Source organism: Aquarana catesbeiana, linkage group LG11, assembly GCF_042186555.1.
Source record: "Aquarana catesbeiana isolate 2022-GZ linkage group LG11, ASM4218655v1, whole genome shotgun sequence".
Lineage (NCBI taxonomy): Eukaryota > Metazoa > Chordata > Amphibia > Anura > Ranidae > Aquarana > Aquarana catesbeiana.
The window spans coordinates 209,592,600-209,614,240 of NC_133334.1; positions in this window are offsets into that span (position 1 = coordinate 209,592,600).

Below are 21,641 nucleotides of genomic sequence, written 5' to 3' on the forward strand. Positions count from 1 at the left end.
CAAAGAGATCCAGGCCACAGCTTGGAAACGATCTACTGGTTGCTCCAACTTGAAACCTGCCCTTCGCAGAGCTTTATCCTCTTTGAAACACAATGATCATATTGTCATCAAACCCTCGGATAAAAGGGGGGAATATAGTAGTTATGGATAGGGATTTTTACAAAAAAATGGTTCTGGATCTCTTGGGTAACCGCAGTTGGTATCGACCCGTTCCCTCTTTTCAAGTTAAATATGCAGAGACGAAGTTAAAGATCCTTGTCAGTCGGGCATTTCACAATGACCTCATTGACAAGAAGACATTTGATTTTTTGATTGTTGAAACCCCCAGGACCCCCACCCTATACGCCTTGCCCAAAGTCCATAAGCATCTCAAATTTCCTCCCGGTCGCCCAATAGTTTAGGGCAACGGGTGTTTAACTGAGCCTGTGAGCAAGCTTGTGGATGACTATTTGCGACCGCATGTCGGCTCGCTTAGCTCCTATATACAGGACACTGCTGACCTCCTGAGATCCCTGGATGCTATTTGTGTACCACTGGGGTCTCTATTGCTCTATTGGTCGCTATTGATGTGGAGGCCCTCTACAACTCCATCCCCCACGAGCGGGGGTTGGGGTTGTGGAGGGCTTCCTATCAGAAAGGGGCCCTGGAGCCTCTGCTTACAATTGTTTCATCTTGGATCTTTTACAGTTTATTCTAACTAATAACATCTTTCTCTTCGACCACTCCCACTACCTCCAGGTACAGGGTGTTGCAATGGGGACTAAATGTGCCCCATCGTACGCCAATCTGTACTTGGGGGGGTGGGAGCGGGAGATTTTCTCCTCAGATGACTATAGCAAATTTTTTAACAATGTTTTGATTTGGCGTCGATTCATCGACGACATCTTTGTGGTGTGGACTGGTTCCAAGGAGGAACTTCTTCTTTTTTTGGACAAACTTAAGGCCAACTGATATAATCTCAAATTCACTATGACGTACGATCATAATATGATCAATTTCTTGGATATTTCTATTTATCTTAATTCAGATGGTACACTTGGCTCCTCCCTTTTTAGGAAGTCCTCGGCAGGAAACACCATCTTACACGCGGCCAGCTCCCACCCTAAGTCCTTGGTGGCGAGCATTCCTTATAGTCAATATCTACGAATAAGGAGGAACTGCAGCCGCGACCAGGACTTTGAAAAGGAAGCATGGGCCTTGCAGTTACGCCTCTTGGATAGAGGCTACAGTCATTCCATTCTCAAAAAGGCATACCATAGGGCCAAATCACACAATCGAACTGAATTAATCCATTCGTTGAAACCCCGAAAATCGGATCAGCAGGTCCGGCTGATAACGACATATTGTAAACAGCATCAAAAAGTCCGTGAGATTATCCAGAAATATTGGCCTCTATTATCCAATGACAAAGTAATCTCCAAATATGTTAAACCAACTCCCTCCATTACCTATAGAAGATCTAGGTCCTTAAAGTATCAATTGGTCCATAGCTACTTGACACAGAGATCTGTCAGAGATATTCAGAAAGGCACTGCCCCGTGTGGCAGGTGTGATTTCTGCAGATATGTTTTAGAGGAGATAACCCTTCCAGATGGGACTTTATATCAACCCAATTTTTATGTCAACTGTCAATCCATTGGGGTGGTCTATTATATGGGGTGCACTTGTAAGGCTTTTCTATATATTATCTATAAACCAAGAGATCCTTTCACAGGATTAGGGACCATGTGTCCCTCGTCCAAAAGAAAAAGATGGAAACAGTCGACACATGGGTTTATACCATTCATTTGATCTAACAAAGATGACATTTTTTGCCCTGGAATTTCTGCCCACTCATGAGGGGGAGAGATGTGGACAGAATTCTCTTGCAGAAGGAGACGAGGTGGGTCCATTCTTTGGCTGCCACCTCACCTCCTGGGCTCAATGAATCCATAAGCTTCAGGCCTTTCCTCTAGGGATTTGTAGGGCCATTTTTTCAGTTGCTCCCTGCAGAGGTCATTTTTTGGCCTCTATTGCTATCTGATATGTGTTGGGTTCCTGTACCAGGCTTTTCTGTACACCCTATCTGAACTGCCTTCATTTTATTTTTGGCCATTGTGATTTCTGGATCAATTATGCAGATTTATTTATTAACTATTTTTGAATGTATAAACAGAAATGGAAGAAAGGGAGAAGAAAACATGTATTTTTTTTTCTTTCCCCAAGAGTCCCAAAATTTTAACAAGGTTTTTTGAATTAAGGAAGCACCTACAAGGATTAGATGACCATACGGACGTCCAGGGCGCCATTTCCAGTGGTAAGTCTGTTTCCACTGGCTGGTGCCAATTGCATCTTTCCCTAACCTTTGTGTGAACTTTGTCCACACAAATGGTTGCAGTTATTTTTCCACCTTTCCCGGTTACACTTCCTCTTTTACCAATAGTTTTTTATACATATTAATTTTGTTGTGTTTTTGGCCTTTTTGGTCATTCACATCATTGCTGACAGTCCCAGAGGTGTTGCCTAGTCACTTCCGGTGCGCCACCTAGTGTCACTTCCGTTGTGCCCAGCACTATTGACTATACTGATTTGATTGATGTATTTCTCTTCCTGATTTAGCCAGAAGTGTCACTTCCGGTTTTACTGTCTATTGGTAGATGCCCCTGCAGCGTCCGCCCCTCCCCTAGGTTTTGGCGCCGTTTTTTGGCACCAAATTTGGAGAGGGGGAGGGTATTTAAACACTCTGGTGGTGGTTCAGGTATAGATTCCTCTATTTATATCAAAAACGTTTTTTTTTCTTTAGAAAGAAAAAAATAAAAAATAAATATAAAAAATAAAACAAAGAATTAAGAAGACTTAAATTAATAGATTGCTTTATTCCTTTCTCCACTCATATTCTAGGACCTCTTCCATCAGTTAAAAATGCGATTTTACTTACCCTCTGTGGTCATCAGCTGATCCTCCGGCTGGGTTTGCTTCCCGATTTAAGTAGCTTAACTATTTGAGTTTGCATTCAATCCGCTATTTCAATTTTTTGAAAGACCTGCATACAGGTAAACAGATCCCATATTTGGCTTGAATATTGGACTGGCAGTTTGGATGTGTGGTATTATTTTTGCTTTGTATTTTTGCTGATTTTTTGATTGCCTCTTTAATGTGTATTTTGCAATTTACTGCAATTTTACTCTAAGCCACGGCATGTGGTGAAACATGTTGAGAAATTAATCCTTCAGTTGCACTATTTAAAGATTGTTTCAGTACATTGAATGTAAACTCTTTTTACAAATATGTTTTTATCAACTTTTCTATATAAAATGTGAAATTTTTTACGTAAATTCTGTGTCACCCTTTTGCACCTTTAAAATCCCAGTTCCTTCTATGTTTTGTATATTGCATACTTTAGGGATGTGGTGCCAATACTTATATTGGATGTGAGGCAATTATTCATATTTTCTCCAAATGCGCGGTCATGCGACGTTGTACACAAACAAAATGTATGTCCTTTTTCCCCACAAATAGAGCTTTCTTTTGGTGGTATTTGATCACCTCTGTGGTTTTTATTTTAAACAAAAAAAGACCAACAATTTTAAAAAAGACCAACAATTTTGACAAAAAAACAATATTTGCTATAATAAATTTCCAAAAAGAAAATTAAAAAAAATCAGTTTAGGCCAATATGTATTCTTATACATATTTTTTGTAAAAAAAAAAAAAAATCGCAATAAGCGTATATTGATTGGTTTGCACAAAAGTTATAGCGTCTACAAAATAGGGGATATATTTATGGCATTTTTATTATAATTTATTTTTTTTCTACTAGTAATGGCGGTGATCAGCGATTTTCAGCAGGACTGCAACATTGCGGTGGACAGATCAGACACTTTTTTGGGACCAGTGACATTTATACAGTGATCAGTGCTATAAAAATACACTGATTACTGTATAAATGACACTGCCAGGGAAGGGGTTAACACTACGGGGCGATCAAGGGGTTAAGTGTTCCCTAGGGAGGTGTTTCTAACTTTGGGGGGAGTGTACTGACTGGAGGAGGAGAGAGATCACTGTTCCTGATCACTAGAAACAGACGATCTCTCTCTACTCCCCTGTCAGAACAGGGATCTGTTTGTTTACATTGACAGTTCTGGCTCTCTGTGGAGCGAATGCAGGTGGCCGGCGGATAGCTGCAGCACAGAAGATTTTTCACCATAAAGCAGACCTTCAGTCACTTTTTCAACTTTCCATCTATTAAATCTTCTGCCCTTGTTGTTTTAACTTTGGATATAAAACATTTTTTTTCTGCCAGTAAATATATACAGCCCACTTCCTGTTTCTTGTCTGATAACAAGCCTAGGCATATGACATCATGCACAGGTCTCTCTCTCACTCTCCTGAGAGTTTGCCAGGAAGGGAGGGGGGATGAGTCATAAGAGGACCAATGAGAGCTGCAGAGCTGGAGGTGTGTCTGTGTAAATCCAGGAAGTGAACAGGCAGCAGCTTTAGCTGTCCACAGTTAAAATAGCTGCAGCCAGACTCAGTGGAGGGAGATTTTTGCAGCATATTTGGCAAGCACAGAATCACAGTATATATAAAATAATATGCAAAGTGGTTGGAGGGAAGCTTCAGAATGGCAAAGATGTTTTTATTACAAATTATGTGAACAGACTGCAGTTCCTCTTTAATGTATAGAATGCATTAAGGTGAAAAACCTTGAGATTTTACAACTCCTTTAAGATAACAATACCAGAAAAATGAGCCTACAGGTCCAGCGCTATCTTTTCACATTCCTTTACAATCAGTGCAGCTTATCAGTGCCCATCAGTGGCGCGACCTCGATCTCTGTTAAGGGCTGATGTTCTTTAACCGCTTCAGCTCCGGAAGATTTTACCTCTTCCTGACCAGAGCACTTTTTGCGATTCGGCACTGCGTCAGTTTAACTGACAATTGCGCAATCGTGCGACGTGGCTCTCAAACAAAATCGACGTCCTTTTTTTCCCACAAATAGAGCTTTCTTTTGGTGGTATTTGATCACCTCTGTGATTTTTATTTTTTGCGCTATAAACAAAATAAGAGCGACAATTTTGAAAAAAACGCATTATTTTTTACATTTTGCTATAATAAATATCCCCAAAAAATATATAAAAAAAACATTTTTTTTCCTCAGTTTAGGCCGATCGTATTCTTCTACGTATTTTTGGTAAAAAAAAATCGCAATAAGCGTTTATTCATTGGTTTGCGCAAAAGTTATAGCGTTTACAAAATAGGGGATAGTTTTATGGCATTTTTATTATCGCGATCAGCAATTTTTATTGTGACTGCGACATTATGGCGGACATGTCGGACATTTTTGACACATTTTTGGGACCATTGTCATTTATACAGCGATCAGTGCAATTAAAAATGCACTGATTACTGTGTAAATGACACTGGCAGTGAAGGGGTTAACCACTAGAGGGCGGGGAGGGGTTAAGTATGTCCTAGGGGAGTGATTCTAACTGTAGGGGGGATGTGCTGTGTGTGTCACTACGCTGATCACTGTTCCGATGACAGGGAGCTGTGATCAGTGACACTTGTCACTAGGCAGAACGTAGAGATGCTGTTTACATCAGCATCTCCCCTCTTCGTCCTCTCCGTTAGGCGATCGCGGGTATCCCCACGGCGATCGAGTCCGCGGGACCCGTGACCCAACTCACGGAGCTCCCGGCCGGCGCGCACGCAATGGCATGGCGGGGAATTCAAATGGACGTACCTGTGCCATTCTGCCGACGTACATTGGCATGCGCCGGTCGGGAAGTGGTTAACCATGTGATCACCTGTGTCCAATCAAAGCTGGTCACATGTAAATGTGGAAGTGCTGTGAATTGGCTCACCTTACACTGACAGAGTGTGTGGCGAGGAAAGCCGATCAGCGGGATCTTCTCGCAGAGGAGACCTGGGCAGGTAATCAGGGCACTGATCATCAGTGCCCTGATTACAGGAAAGCCCCAGCAGTGCCACCAATCAGTGCCCACCAGTGCCACCTCATCACATCAGTAAAGAAGAAAAATTACTTATTAGCAAACTTTTATAACAGAAGCTAAGAGAAACATATTTTTTCTCAAAATTTTCTATCTTTTTTCGTATGTTTAGCAAAAAAACCCAGTGGTGATTAAATACCACCAAAAAGTTCTATCTGTCTCAAAAAAATGATTAAAATTTCATTTCTGCATAGTGTTTCATGACTGCACAATTGTCATTCAAAGTGCGACAGAGCAAAGCTGAAAATTGGCCTGGGCAGGAAGGGGGTGAAAGTGGCCAGTATTGAAGTGGTTAAAGTAGAAGGCAAGTTAAAACCTAACTAAGCTTAAAGTGGTTGTAAAGGTTCGTTTTTGTTTTGTTTTTTTTAAAATAACAAACATGTCATACTTACCGCCGCTGTGCAGTTGGTTTTGCACAGAATGGCCCGATCCTCCTCTTCTGGGGTCCCTCTGCGGCGCTCCTGGCTCTTCCTCTTCTCGAGTGTCCCCATCGGATAAGCGTGGACACCCATTCGGGTGCGCTCCCATGTCCTGCTACTGCGTCCGTAGACATAGACAGCAGGACTCAGCTCCACCCCCGACGCCCGCGTCATTGGATTTGATTGACAGCAGCGGGAGCCAATGGCTATGCTGCTATCAATCTATCCAATCAGGACACGAGACACCGGCCGGATCTGGTGTGCTTGTTCCCGTCATGGGAATTACGGGGCTCATGTAAGTATAAGGGAATAAGTATAAGGGGAATGCCCCATAGTAAGCCTATGTGTGACATCATGGCCCAGGCACTGCAGCCGTTGTTGGCAATCTCTCTTCTACACCAAACCCAGCGCTGGAGTGATGTAACCGGACCAGAGGGCCTTCAGAATAGGTAAGTATAGACATCTTTCCATTTACAGGGTAGATAGTGTAACGAAAGGTCCCATACTCCGCTTGAGTGCTTTTGTCATACTGCTTCCTCCCAGTCTGAATATAGATATCAGATATTCCAAATGCTAACAACCAGAAAACAAGGCAATACTCATTTGGTTGCTGACCATGGACTGTTTAATGAAAACACAGGTACACAGGTAATACTCTGGACAATTCCCCCCCCCACCCCCACCCCCTTTGCATTGAGCAAAGTGAGAGCAGTGAGAGCTGTTGGAGAATTCGCCCCCACCAATCTCACAGCTAATCTACATATACATCCCATAATATCCAAGGCAGAGGAACACAGTAGAACATTGGAATATAGCCAAACCCCAAACGACCCAGCAAAGAGTACACAACCAGATGAGACTATATACAATATATATATATATATATATATATATATATATATATATATATATATATATATATATATATATATATATACACACACACACACACACAAACACAACATTCCAGTGTGGCTGTACAGTGCAGATCAGACTGGATTTCTCGGTCATTCTGTGCCCCTATTAGAGACACAGGGTGACTTAGATATAGGAGGTGCATGAGGAGCTGAAACAAGGTTTTCCAAACCACCCCAAGGGATTCTGGGTTCCACGGACCCCCCCCCCCCCGCCCAGAGTGACTCCATCACATCTCTCCCCAGACGGGTTGACTCTGAAGTTAGTCAGTAGTTCCAGTCCCCCAATGTCGTTATCCACACAGTACCCCAGTGCCTCTCTCAGAGAACATATCCGCCGCTGGGGAGAGGCATGGACTGGCCCTTCTCCCTGGAGTCCTTTCAGCTGCTGGAGAGAAGACAGGGTGGCTGGGATCACTCTGTCATGCTGTTGAGGATATCGGCCGACTGCCCAGCATCCCTGGGGTATACGAGTGGTAAACTGAAGTCACATTCACTTTTGGTAGGTGAAAATCCCCAAGTGCTTGCAAAGCAGGGCTGAAATCCTCCTGTCTCAGTGCCGCACCATTTGCTTGGGTTGTGTCAGTGCAGACCGAAGTCCCATCCACTACCAAAGGAACTCCCTCTTCTGTTAGTTGAGGGCAGAGGGCAGAGGCCAGCAGCACTCTGCCCTGCTGTCAGCTCTTCTGCTGGGTTGGTGTCAGTGGAGACCGCAGTTCCATACACCAATATCAGCACAAGCTGCAGTTGTGTGCAGAGGCCAGTAGCATTCTGCCCTGTTAGCACTTCAGCTTTGGGGATAGCAATCTCCAGATTTTCCACTGCTGATTCTCTGGCATGCTGCTGGACAGGCACATTCCTCCTTCCAACCTCGTCTTGTGCAGAAACAGGTTTGTCAAGGTCAGTCAGCACTTGCTGCATCCGACATAAGACCTCCACATCCATAGCAGTGGGGGCAGGTGGGCATAGCACACTGTTACTATGCCACCTTGCCGACTCTTCAGCTGTCTGCTGGTACTTGCTGATAGTCTCAGGCAAAGGGAGCCCAGCCCTGGCGCTGAGCAGAGTCTAGCAGCAGTCTGTAGGCAATCTCCAGCTCCCATTCCTGAATGGCCAGAAACTCTAAATCTTCCAGTGCCCAGTGCACTTCCGAGACATTCAGTAGCTCTTCTTTGAAATCCATGATTTCGTCCAACCGCCACTCCAAATCACTCCCAAAGTTATGGTCCCCTGTCAGCTTCACGTACAACAGTCCCAGGCCGCCGTAGCCAAAGCCTTCTGTTGGGCTGTCATCCGCTATCCAAGGGCATGCTTGGGATACAAGCCACCGGAGGGCTCTGTAGCTCTCATCCAGTCGCATCTCTGCCCAGACCAGCCTGCTTAACTCAGCTGTCTGCGCCTTGTGCGGTTTTTCTAAAAAAAAAAACAGCACCCGCAATCCATACTGCGACCAGTACCTTTCCTGGATAGAGGGGAATTTTTCCCTGGTGGCGCTGCTCACGGGCTAACGTTTCCTTCCAGTGTTCGCAGCGGACAGAATCATACCATCCCAGCAGGACCTGCTCTGATACTGGTCCTCTGTGTTGTCTCTGCATCTCTCGCAACCTCTTTCCGAATTCCTCTTCCACGACAGCTGGTATCTGTGCCTCTCCTCTCCTGCTATCCGGACCTTGGATCCAGGTGGAGGTTTGGATGTCCTTCGACTGCAGGAAGCGTCCCACTGCTTGCCACCAATGTAACGAAAGGTCCCAGATATTCAATTATTCCAACCGCTAACAACCACAAAACAAGACAATACTCATTTGGTTGCTGAACATGGACTGTTTAATGAAAACAGAGGTAATGCTCTAGACAATCCCCTACCCCCTTTGCATTCCAGGCGGGGTAGACTGTCCAATCAGCAGTGAGAGCTGTTGGAGGAATTCACCCCCACCAATCTCACAGCTAATCTACATACACATCCCATAATATCCAAGGCAGACAGACACAATAGAACACTGGAATACAGCCACACCCCAAACGACCCAGCAAAGAGTACACACCAAAATGAGGGTATATATATATATATATATATATATATATATATATATATATATATATATACACAACATTTCAGTGTGGCTGTGGCTGTACAGTGAGTCAGATTAGTACAGATCAGACTGGATTTCTCGGTCACTCTGTGCCCCTATTAGAGACACAGGGTGACTTAGACATAGGAGGAGGGGAGCTGAAACAAGGTTTTCCCCACCACCCCAAGGGATTCTGAGTTCCACAGGCCCCCCACACCCAAAGTGACTCCATCACAAATAGAATAGTCTAATGCCCCTTACACACGGTCGGATTTTCCGATGGAAAATGTCCGATCGGAGCGTGTTGTCGGAAATTCCGACCGTGTGTGGGCTCCATCGGACATTTTCCATTGGATTTTCCGACACACAAAGTTGGACAGCAGGAGATAACATTTTCCGACAACAAATTCCGACCGTGTGTGGCCTGTTCCGACGCACAAAGTGCCACGCATGCTCAGAAGAAATTCCGAGACGGGACAGCTCATTCTGGTAAACTTAGCGTTCGCAATGGATACAGCACTTTCGTCACGCTGCAATGTTAAAAATGGTTTAATACAGCGCACTCTCTTCTTCTTTATAATGGGACAAGAATTAAGTAGTTTTGCTGCTCATATTCACACACACTTCTCACAAACTTCTTTCGTTACTATTTATCGGGATTCCCTCAATATATTTTGATTTCTCACATCTGACAACATATTTTTGTATATTTTTTATATATTTTTGGGCTTTAATGTAGATTCTTTTTTTGTGTTTCTATTTTATTTTTTTTATTTTTGCGATTTTGATTTGTACTCCCGAAAATGTTTGAGTGTGTTTTTTGTGACAAGTTCCCACAACACCATTGATATGTTGTTCTATTTAATCTGTAGGAGATTGTTTGGTGTTGTTGTCTCTTGTTAATTTCACATTTTATGTTAGAAATGTACCTGAATCCTCACCAACAAACTGTCCTTTTTGGATGAAAACACACACAGGAGAGTAGAATTTCCCCAAAAAATTTATTAAGGGCTCACAACTATAAACAAAGAGGGAGGCAACGCTGGAGAAACTGCAGAAGTGGGTGAAGCCTTGGACCCCCAGTGCAGACATCAACTATTTAAAAGCAAAATTGGTGGCCTGAGGAGTCCTTATCTAAGGGAGGGCAGTGTGGTCCAGAAGTCCCAGAGATCCGGAAAGCAGCAGATGACATTTATGTCCCCAGGCTGTAGTCATACGAGAGACTGCATCTTCTGTCAGACCAGACTGAACCCAGGGTCATCACTCTCTGGTCTTCTTTCCACGCCTCCTTCCACGTGGTGGCTCTGGTGGTGAAGTTGTGGCAGCAGGAGGAGGAGGAGGAGGAGGATCGTCCATCTCAATGACATCCGTCTTGGGTGTTAGTTCCCCACTCACCCCCTTAAGTAGGACTTTATAAATAAGGTCCTCAGAGAGCCTGCGTTGGCCCTCCTGCATGCCCTGCAATTTGGTGGCAGCCATGCAGGCAAAGGCCTCTTCAGGAGTTGGTAAGGCTCTGAGGGACGCAGAAGCCTCCTGGATCAGCCTGAATGCTGAATCCTGCATGGGACTCGGAGTCGTCTTCCTGGCTTGTTTATGTGGCAGGCGGAGGGGAGGGACCTGAGACTCAGTCAGGCTGCGACTTGTCCCAGGCTTCTCCTGGCTGACACTTAGCCCCGCCTCCTCCTGGCTGCCACTAATCCCCGCCTCCTCCTGACTGCCACATTCCACAACCTCCTCCTGGCTGAGGTCTTCCTGTGTATGAAAAAGGGACATAGTTTTAGTATTTTTTTCATCAATCACACACAATTTTCCCCTCCTGACTGCTGCAAATTGAATGTTAACAAATATAACAGACTATCATTCTGAGCCCAGCATTTTTCATTCTTGTCCCAATTTTGGGTGCCCACTACTGTCTATTGATATGTAAAACACTTTTTTCAATCAGCAATTAGTGATCAATAATAAAATCTAGTAAACATCATTTATTTATTGACCAGAAATCTGTAGAAGAATGCTATACCTGACTCCAGCTGGGCTCCTCCATTTCTTCCTGGCTGGAAGGCCCAGGTTGGACATCGGAAGCCTCAGCTGGGGTGGAAGGAAGCGTGGAAGGAAGAGTGGAGAGGGATTCCCTGACTTCAGTGTGGTCTGACAGAAATCGCAGTCTCTCATAGTACCACAGCCTGGGGACATAAACGTCATCTGCTGCAGCTCCGGATCTCTGGGAATCCGTGACCTTCTTGCGCTCCCTTAGATAAGTGCTCCACAGGCCACCAATTTTAGCTTTTAAATAAGGGATGGTTGCTGTGGGGACCACCGGCTTCACCAACTCCAGCAGTTTCTCCAGCGCTGCCTGCCTCTTCTGTTTGTGGTTATAGTGGGGGTGTCTCACTTGCCACAGACAGGGCAGCTCCCTGTACTTGTCTATGAACAGGGGCAGGAAATTGTGGTCGTTGAACCCATCCATTTTCTCTGCAAGACACAACACAAGACAAACCCTAATGTCAGGCAAAACTCCCCTAATCTTGTTACAATATAGGCTTCCATTTCGAAGTAGTATAGGCGCAAGTTTAGATCTTACCTTCGTTATCGCGATCGGCGTCTCCGATGCTCCTTCCTCCGCTCACAGATCGTACGTAATACGCACGTGTGTTACGCTTTCTACATACTGCGCATGCGTATAACTCCGCCCGCTCCTGATGTTCTTTCTAGTCTATTCCCCGCCCCTTTTCGTTCGGCGCAGTGGGGGAAGAGCACATGGCGGATAGACAGCAGGTGTGTGCTAATTGTAGCAACGAGGAGGAGGAGGAGGAAAGGCCGGAGCCTGAAACGTCCCGATCCAGAAGGAGATTTAAGGACTCAAATATGTCCTTTGGGGAGATGTTGGAGATGGTGGACATCCTGAAGAAGGCCGACTATGATGGAAAGTATGGGCCTTACCCCAACCCCAATGTCCGAAAGGCCAAGATCATGGCGAAAGTGGTCAGGAGTCTGCACCGGAAATTCGGGGTACGACGATCGAAAGATCAGCTCAGGAAGCGGTGGTTGGACCTGAAATTACGAGAACATGAGCAGTACAGAAAGATCCGGAGAGTGCTGCAAAAAAGTAAGTAGTTGTGCTGTGTTCCTATTCTTTTTGTGTTTATTATGTTCGTGCTGCTACATGTGCTTTTAGGAACTGTTGTACAGTTTAAAATGGCAACTTTCATGTTCATGGGCACATTATTCGTTCGGATCAAACATTTTTCGTTCCAAATATAAAATACCATTGTTTAGCCCATATGCATTTGGCCACCATTTTGACGCCCTATACTTGTCTTCAAAGAATTGGGTTGTGTAGATGGCTTTGTTACTAGAATGAAAAGCAAACTAGATTCTGTGTAAGGAGAGGACACTGAGCAGCTGTTTTCACATCTGGACACTGGAGCACTAGTGTGGGACACAAAAACGCCATTTTTATTAGGGGGGCCACATAGGTGCTCCAGTGTATACTATAGGGGGGGCTACATCTGTGAAGCTCACACTAAACAGGTAAAGTATTGCAGGTTGACAAAGGGCATTCAAAAAATTACAACTTGGAACTCTGCTAAAATTGACAATTGTACCCCACTTCCAAGCAATGTTTCCTATTTATAGTTCTGACATTAAATATCTGTGTGCTAATTATACCATTTTGTTTCACATAGGGGAGAAAAGACTCGGAGGACATCCCTCATCTGAGGAGACCAGAGCCCCCCCCCTCTGGAAGAAGGGGAAATCCCCCCAACACAAGCTGAGCAGGAGGAAGAAGACGTGGTGGAACTAGTCACCACAACAGGTGAGTGTCTGCAACCACAGGCTCAGATAAGAGATGGATGGCGGCATTTTTTTTAAACCAAATTTATTTTGGGGTTCCTCTCTTTTTAGGTGATCGTGAGGTTGTGGATGAAGATCCTTTCACATCCGAAAGTGCCCAGATCCTGATCGGGGAGATCATGGGGTGTAATTTACAATTGGAAATCATCAAGCAAAACATCAATGATGTTATTCCAAAATATAAAAACATCATTGATGTTTTGGGGCGAGTTTAAAACCCCTCCAAATCACTTTCTTCTTTTGTGTGCTACAATGTGCTAAATGTTTTTGTGATTTTTCCCAAAGCAAATTTGGAGGATGCACACAGTGTGCCAACATGTGCTATCTGCCATCACGGGAGATCAATGGATGCGTTTTGGGGGTGGAACCCCTTCCTCAATAATAAAGTAGCGGTGAGGAAGGGCTTGCTCCCCCAAAACACATCCCTTGATCCCCCGTGATGGCAGGTAGCACATGTTGACATTGGGAAATTTGTGTGCATCTTCCAAATTTGGCTTTTCCAGGGGTGATTTCCCCCCATCTGAACGCAATATCAAACACAGTTCCTAAATACTCATGTCTGATATTGCCTTCAAGTTCTACCAAATGTGAACTTTGTAAGATCAAGATTTGTGTCTTTCTTGTTGGTTTTACACAGGCCTGTTTTCTATAAAATGGACATTTTGATTTTGGATAATGCCACCACAAAAATTGGTATACAACAAACATGTTGGTTTGTGTGAAAAACCTTTGGTAAATGCACATGTGATTGTGCAGGTATTAAAAAGATTGTTAATCAAGAATGTGTGGATTATTGCCTCAACGCTACAACACTTTTGGGGTGATGTAATTGTTGTTTGATAAGAAAATGGGGGTTATTTCCTAAGGGCAAATCCACTTTGCACTACAAGTGCAGTTTCAGTGCAGTTGCAAGTGCACCTGTAGTGAAATGTGTTTTTGCATTTAGTAAATAACAGCCAACAGTGCTTTGTATAAGGTTACACAATCACGCCATTTTCTGCACTCCAAACATTTCTGTCAGGGTCAGCTAAAACAAACACAAGCAGTAAATGTCCACAAAGATTTATTTTGTTTTTTTTTATTATAAAAAGGCTTCACAGATTGTCTGGCATATTGATGGCCCCCCTACCCGCAAAGAACTCCTGGTATCGTAACCGGACATCACGGGCACTCAGGGAGGGCAAGCCAGGACGGCCGCTTTCAAGCGCCGTCAGTGTGGTTTGATGTATCATTCCAGCCTCAGGCCCAACTGAGCCAGTATAGTTGGCTGAATGTTTCCTTAAAAAGTTATGGAGAACACAGCACGCAAGTATTATATGGTTCAGTTTATACTCCGCCATATGGATGGGTGTCATAAATAGGCGGAACCGGCTGGCCAGGATTCCAAATGTGTTCTCCACCACTCTTCGGGCTCTGGCCAGCCGGTAATTAAAAACCCTCTGTTCCGGGGTGAGGGTCCTCATTGGGAATGGCCGCATCAGGTGGTCCCCCAGCGCAAACGCTTCATCAGCAACGAACACGAATGGGAGTCCTTCCACATTGTCCTCTGGAGCTGGCAAGTCCAAGCTGCCATTCTGGAGACGCCTGTAAAACTCCGTCTGGGCGATGACTCCACCACCGGACATCCGGCCATTCTTCCCCACGTCCACATACAAGAAGTCGTAATTAGCCGACACCACCGCCAACACCACTATACTATTGAACCCCTTGTAATTATAATAGTAGGACCCCGAGTTGGGTGGTGGGACGATGTGGACGTGTTTCCCATCAATTGCCCCTCCGCAGTTAGGAAAGTCCCACCGCTGGGCAAAGTGGGAGGCCACAGTCTGCCATTCCTGTGGCATGGAAGGAAACTGTTGAGGAAAAAATAATAAACATTACTATTTTTACTCAGAAACATGGCAAGCAGATTATACACAAACATTATGGGGCAACCTCCAGATAGCATTTATTAAGGGGAATTTAACAACGCCAAAGTATAAGGTACACCTATCATATTCCCCCCCCCCCCCCTCATGGGCCATTTCTAACATTATGGGGTGTGTGGAAATCTTGGACAGGTAACCCTCTTCACTTCATTGAGAGATGAATGCCTAAATAATGTGTATTACTTGGAACAGCCCCTCCTTGGTTACACTATTGGCAGCCCACTGGACAGGTAAGAAGTGTCATAATACAAAGATATAAATACACACTGTACACATTTGAGGACACTTGGACATTCTGCTATTACCTATCAAGATAATAATAGTATACAAAAACTTTAAACAGTACCATTTGAAAGTATTCAGGCAGGCCCTTGCACTACATGCTTTGGGGAATTCATCCATACATCTGACCAGTTAAGAGGTGGGTATAGTGTGTATGGGTTTGGCAAAGTCAGCAGATAGATGATTGAGGATAGATAGAGAATTGGGATCAGCTGACTTAGCAGTTGGGGGGAGGGAGGGTTAGTAAAAAATATTTGGGGACACCACAAAAAAAAGCCTCTGGCACTCTGCCTGAATTTAAATCAAAAATTACATTTCCAAAAATTTTAGGGGGTGTTTGGGGTAAAGCACTACTATGGAGCTGATAAAATACATTCTTAAGTGACTACATGAGGTGAATATAGGGCAGGAGACATGCTGGGGAGGTTAGTGAAGGGCAAATATGTATGAAGGACATAAAATAATAATTACATAAAAATCCAGCATGCATGAGGACAAAAGGGACATTCACAGCATATTACAATCATGGTAATTAGGGAATGAGGAAAGAAATACAAGATATTATCAAACATTCAATACAATAAAATGTGATATAAAAGGATAAAAACCTTACCTTCATATACTCCTTCTGCAGGACCTGGATGATGGCAGAACAGGTCTCTGGGATGATGATACCCAGAGCCTGGGGGGAGATGCCTGTCGAGAACTTCAAGTCCTGCAGACTTCTCCCTGTGGCCAAATACCGCAAGGTAGCGACCAACCTCTGCTCTGGAGTGATGGCTTGCCTCATGCAGGTATCCTGCCTGCTGATATAGGGGGTTAGCGAAGCCAACAAACGGTGAAACACGGGGTCCGTCATCCTGAGAAAGTTCCTGAAATCATCAGGATTATTCTCACGGATCTCACGGAGCAAAGGCATATGAGAGAACTGGTCACGCTGAAGCAACCAATTCTTGGTCCATGAACTCCTCCCCACCCTGTTCATGGACTGGACTTGTGTCAAGGTCAGGACCCCAACACCAAGCCCCCGCACAGCACGAACTCTACGAGGAGTACGCATACGAAACATGGCTAGAAAATGGTCGGCTGCTCAGAACGAAGTAACAGAACGCACTGAAGAACAGCAAGGCCTGTGAAGAGCGACCTGAAAAACAGCCACGAGTCTGAAAAAGCGCGAATTGTCTCTCACCAAACTTTTACTAACACGAGATTAGCAAAAGGAGCCCAAAGGGTGCCGCGCTTGGTTCTGAACCGGCCTTTTCTAGTCTCGTCGTACGTGGTGTAGGTGACCGCGTGGTTGGCGATCGGAAATTCCGACAACTTTGTGCGACCGTGTGTAGGCAAAACAAGTTTGAGCCAACATCCGTCGGAAAAAATCCTAGGATTTTGTTGTCGGAATGTCCGAACAAAGTCCGACCGTGTGTACGCCCTATTATGCCGCGTACACACGAGCAGATTTTCCGTCAGAAAAGTCTTGGATGGTTTTTCCGACGGAATTCCACTCAAGCTTGGCTTGCATACACACGGTCACACAAAAGTTCGGTGAACTTTCGACCGTCAAGAACGCGGTGACGTACAACACTACGACGAGCCGAGAAAATTAAGTTCAATGCTTTTGAGCATGCGTCGAATTGTTTCCGAGCATGCGTAGGAATTTTGCGTGTCGGAAATTGCTACAGACGATTGGAATTTCCAATCGGAACTTTTTCCGACCGAACATGCTCTCAATCTTTTGCTGGCTGGAATTCGGCCAGCAAAAGTCCGATGGAGCATACACATGGTCGCATTTTCCGACCAAAAGCTCTCATCGGTCTTTTGCTGGCCGAATTTCCGATCGTGTGTACGCTGCATTAGAATGGGGGTGGTTGTAGGTTTAGGGTTAGTTAGGTTTTAATTTGCAGTGACAAATAAAACACTTTTTTTTTGTTTGCATAGTTCTTCTAATACAGAAGAAAAACATTAACTTTCCTATTTTACAGTCATGTGGAAAAGAAAATTCTCTAGCAGTGTTTAGTTGAGCAGCAACCAGCTTCAGATAATGTCTGTCAATCAGAAAATCTCCCACTCAAGCTGTCAAATAAAAAAAAAATACATTGTTACTGCCATTTTTGCAAATAATTTAACAAAGTGGGTTAACTCATGGATACACCTTTCTTATGGCCAAGAAATAATAATTACACTAAAAGCTGACCAATCTTTTTGCAACATAAACAGTAGTATTAAACCCAAAACCAAAAATGTAATATATTACAGTGGTGGCTGCATTAGTTTCCTTTTTAGGCTTTTTACCTCTTTTTTCACTTGGTGATTTGGCCAGTAACACACCTCCTGTATTAGAAAGACACCGCTCTGGATGAAGGAGCACAGGGGGCATGTTTGGACAGCAACATTGTCAGTCTGGAGGGGAGGGGAATGTTAGATGTACTAGCAGATGTAGATACACTAACAAACTGAAGCTGAACAACAGCTAATACTTTATAATCAGTTACAGCAAACAGTTTATTCCTTTTGGAATAATGGAAAATTGTATCAAATACTTAACGTAACGTAATTTCATAGATGTTGGATAGTTTTCCTCCCAAACGGTACTGTAGTAAAAGCTGCTGGATCCACCCTGTAGTGTTTTAGGAACGTATAAAGTGATGACTAGCTAGCCGCTTTGCAGACTGTCTCCAGAGGCACTCCTGCCCATGCCGCCCAAGATGAAGACATCGCCCTGGTTGAGTGAGCTCTAACCCCCTCCAGAGGATCCTTCCCGGCTGCTCTATATACCTAGTGAATAGTTTTTACTATCCAGGCCGAGATGGTTCTGGCCGAGACCTCTTTCCCTTTAAATTTTCTGGTAGGTATGATGAAAAGTCTGTCAGAACATCTGAATGTAGAAGTAGCCTGGAGATAGGCTTTGAGAATTTTTGGAATGTCCAACTCGTGCAGATCAGGATCTGATTCCGCTGGGAAGGCTGGAAGCACCCATTCACTGGAGAAATGAAATATCAATGCCACTTTTGGGACAACGTGATCCAATGGTCTCAGCACAACCCTGTCTAGTAAGAACATGTAATAAGGTTCGGCTGCCCTCAATTCTTGGAGTTCCGACACCCTTCCACCTGAAGTTATGGCTATTAGGAAAGCCGTTTTTAAGGCGAAATCCCATAATGAACAGTCTTCTGTCGGAGCACGGGGAGGGTTTCCTAGAGGGTTGAGGACTACTGCCAGGTCCCATTGAGGGAACCTATTTCTCTAAGTACCACACTCTCTGAAGTGCTCCACCAGCAGGTTTGCTGACCATTTCTTTTGGGCAAAAGCCGAGATGGCAGAAATTTGCACCTTAAAGTGGACAGGCATCAATATTTTTTACACTGAACTTCCGCTGATCTTGTGGATTATGCCCCATGATCACTAACATCCACATGACTTCAGCATGCCCAATCATGCTGAGGTGTTGGGCAGCCAATCCCGGGAGAGCAGGAGAAGAAAGGAGGAGGGGATCTGAAATATACAGAATGTACACAGAATGCCTCTCTCACACTGGTGCATGAGATATGTAAATCACCTGTCACTCACAGCAAGGGGGAGAATCAGACATCTATTTCTCTGTGACAGTTTTTATCTCACTGAAAAAAGACAAGAGGACTGCTCAGAGCTGAATTAACTCTTCGTGGCAAGACTGGGCACAGATGACATGAAATCCTATACTGTACAAGGTGCAAGCCTTAATTAAAAAAAATTTTTCGGGTTTACATCCGCTTTAAGTGAACTTAGGCTGGGCCAAAAATCCAATCCAGATTGCAGGAAAGACAGGATTTTAGATAAATTTGGGTCACTAGGGTCAAACTGACGTCCAGCTGCAAAGCTTGTGAACCTATTCAATATTCTGGAGTAGATGGCATTGGTTGACCCTTTTCTGGAACTCTGGAAGTTCTAATAACCTCTGGAAAACATCCTAACTCTTGTAATCCCTGCCTTTCAATCTCCATGCCACTAAGGCCAGTCGTGATGGTTGCGGATGTAGGATATCTCCTTGCGACAGGAGATGAGTAGTCACCGCAGAGTGATCAGTGGGCATACGCTGAGATCCATTGCTAAAGGGAACCATGGTCTGCGAGGCCAGTAAGGTAATACTGCGATGACTGTCAAATTCTCTGTCAACAATATCCTCAGGAATTTCAGGATTAAAGAAATTGGAGGGAAGGCATAGGCCAGTTGCGCAATCCAAGGATGGGTCAAGGCGTCCGTACCCTCTGCTAATGGATGAGGGTAGCGTGAGAGGAACCGCCTCACTTTGCAGTTGGTTGATGAGGCAAAAGGATCCAGTTGTGGATACCGCCACTTGTGGATGATCTGTTTGAACACTTCTGGGTGAAGGGACCATTCTTTGGGATCCTTGAATTGTCTGGATAGGTGATTCTCTTCCAAGTTCCGACAGCCTGGAAAATATATGGCCCTCAAATTTGGGAGATATTGTTGTGCTGATCTCATGATCGGTTCCACTTCTCAAGGGGGATTGGCTGTGCGCCCCGCCTTGTTGCTGTATGTAGGACACTGCTGCCGTGTTGTCCAGATGGAGCAGGATTGGGCGAACCTGTATGTGAGGCAGCAAGGTGGCCAACGCCATGAATTCTGCTCGAAATTCCAGAATATTGGAAACTAGGCCCCGAGTGGAAAATTCCCCTCTTCCCTGGATCTTGAGTTGTTTGCTGGTGGTGCCCCACCCTGCTGCTTGGCATCTGTGGTAACAATGATCCATGGCTGCGGCCCCAACGGACGATGCTGTTTAGGGTTTCTTGTTTCGTCTACCACCCGAGACTCTGGTGCATCCGGCTGGTGATCATGATTAGCTGGGCTAGACGAACTCTTTTCCACTGCATCAGGAAGCCTTGTTGGAAAACTCTGAGTTTCCAGTGAGCCCAGGGGATCATCGGATACATTAAGCCATCATCTCAAGAAGATTCCTGCACTGGGATGCTGACATCACTGGTGCAGCCAATGCCTGTTGGAACTTCTCTCTGATTTTGGGGAGTTTCTGAAGTGGCAAAGAATCTGTGGCCGCCTGAGTATTGAATTGGGCCCCTAGGTAGACTAGACCTTATTCTGTGTAGGCTCCAGCTAGCTCTGGTAATGCCTGTCCCCCAACACAAATCTGAGGGACTGCTGGTATTACTGAAGGATCAAGACATGCTGGTAGGCATCCTGCAAGTCCACTGAAATCCTCCAGTCTCCTGGTTGAATAACCTGGATTATGGTATGGAGAGACTCCATCTTGAGTCTCTCTATCCAGATAAATAGATTCAGCTTCTTGAGGTCATTCTGGAGGCTGCCGTTTGAACAGCCAATAATGGCCTTGAGCCATTGGACTGAATCCGCCGATTTTGGCAGTGGTCTTGTCAGAACTGGGCCACTTTGAGCAGCCTGGCTCCATCTGCCTCCTGGGCAGGCCTGGCACTAAAAGGGCTTCTGGAGTCCTTGGAGTCCCCGTACCTGTTTGGCGTTCCTCTGGATGGTTGCCCCCTCTGACGGCGGGACCTTCGATCTTGGGGCAGAAGACCTGATTTTCCTCCTGTAACCCTGGAGATAGCAGTCTCCAGTTTTTGGCCAAACAGCACCTTCCCATCAAAAGGCAGTTTACAGCAATTCTGCTTTGAGGATGGGTCGGCCGCCCAGGGTTTTAGCCACAAGGCTCTTTTGGCTGTGACCAAGCTGAGCATAGCTCTGGAGGACCATCGAATGATGTCTATAGATGCCTCCCCTACGAAGTCCGCCAAGAGTTTTATCTCATCAAGAGCCTTGATTTATTTCTTTTGGCAGCTGTTTTTTGATCACATACTCCAAGTTCTGTGCCCACACTCGCATAGCGCTTGCTACGGATGCTAAAGCAACGGCGGGCTTACAAGCACCACCTGCTGCGAGGTAAAGCTTTAAGTCCATGTCAATGCGTCTATCAAGGATATTGAGAAAGGAGGAAGAGTCTTCCATCGGAAGTGTTACATTCTTGGCCAGTCTGGTGACTGCCACTGATTTTCTCTCCCTCTTCTTCCATTCCTACTTAAACAGGCCTCTTATTTCTGTCATAAGAGGAAAGGTAGCTACCGGTTTCTTTAGGCTCCTCCTATGGAACCCAAAGGCTTGTTCACACTTATAGCAGAATCTGCTACTACACTGAAAAGGGATCTGTGCTTAGGTC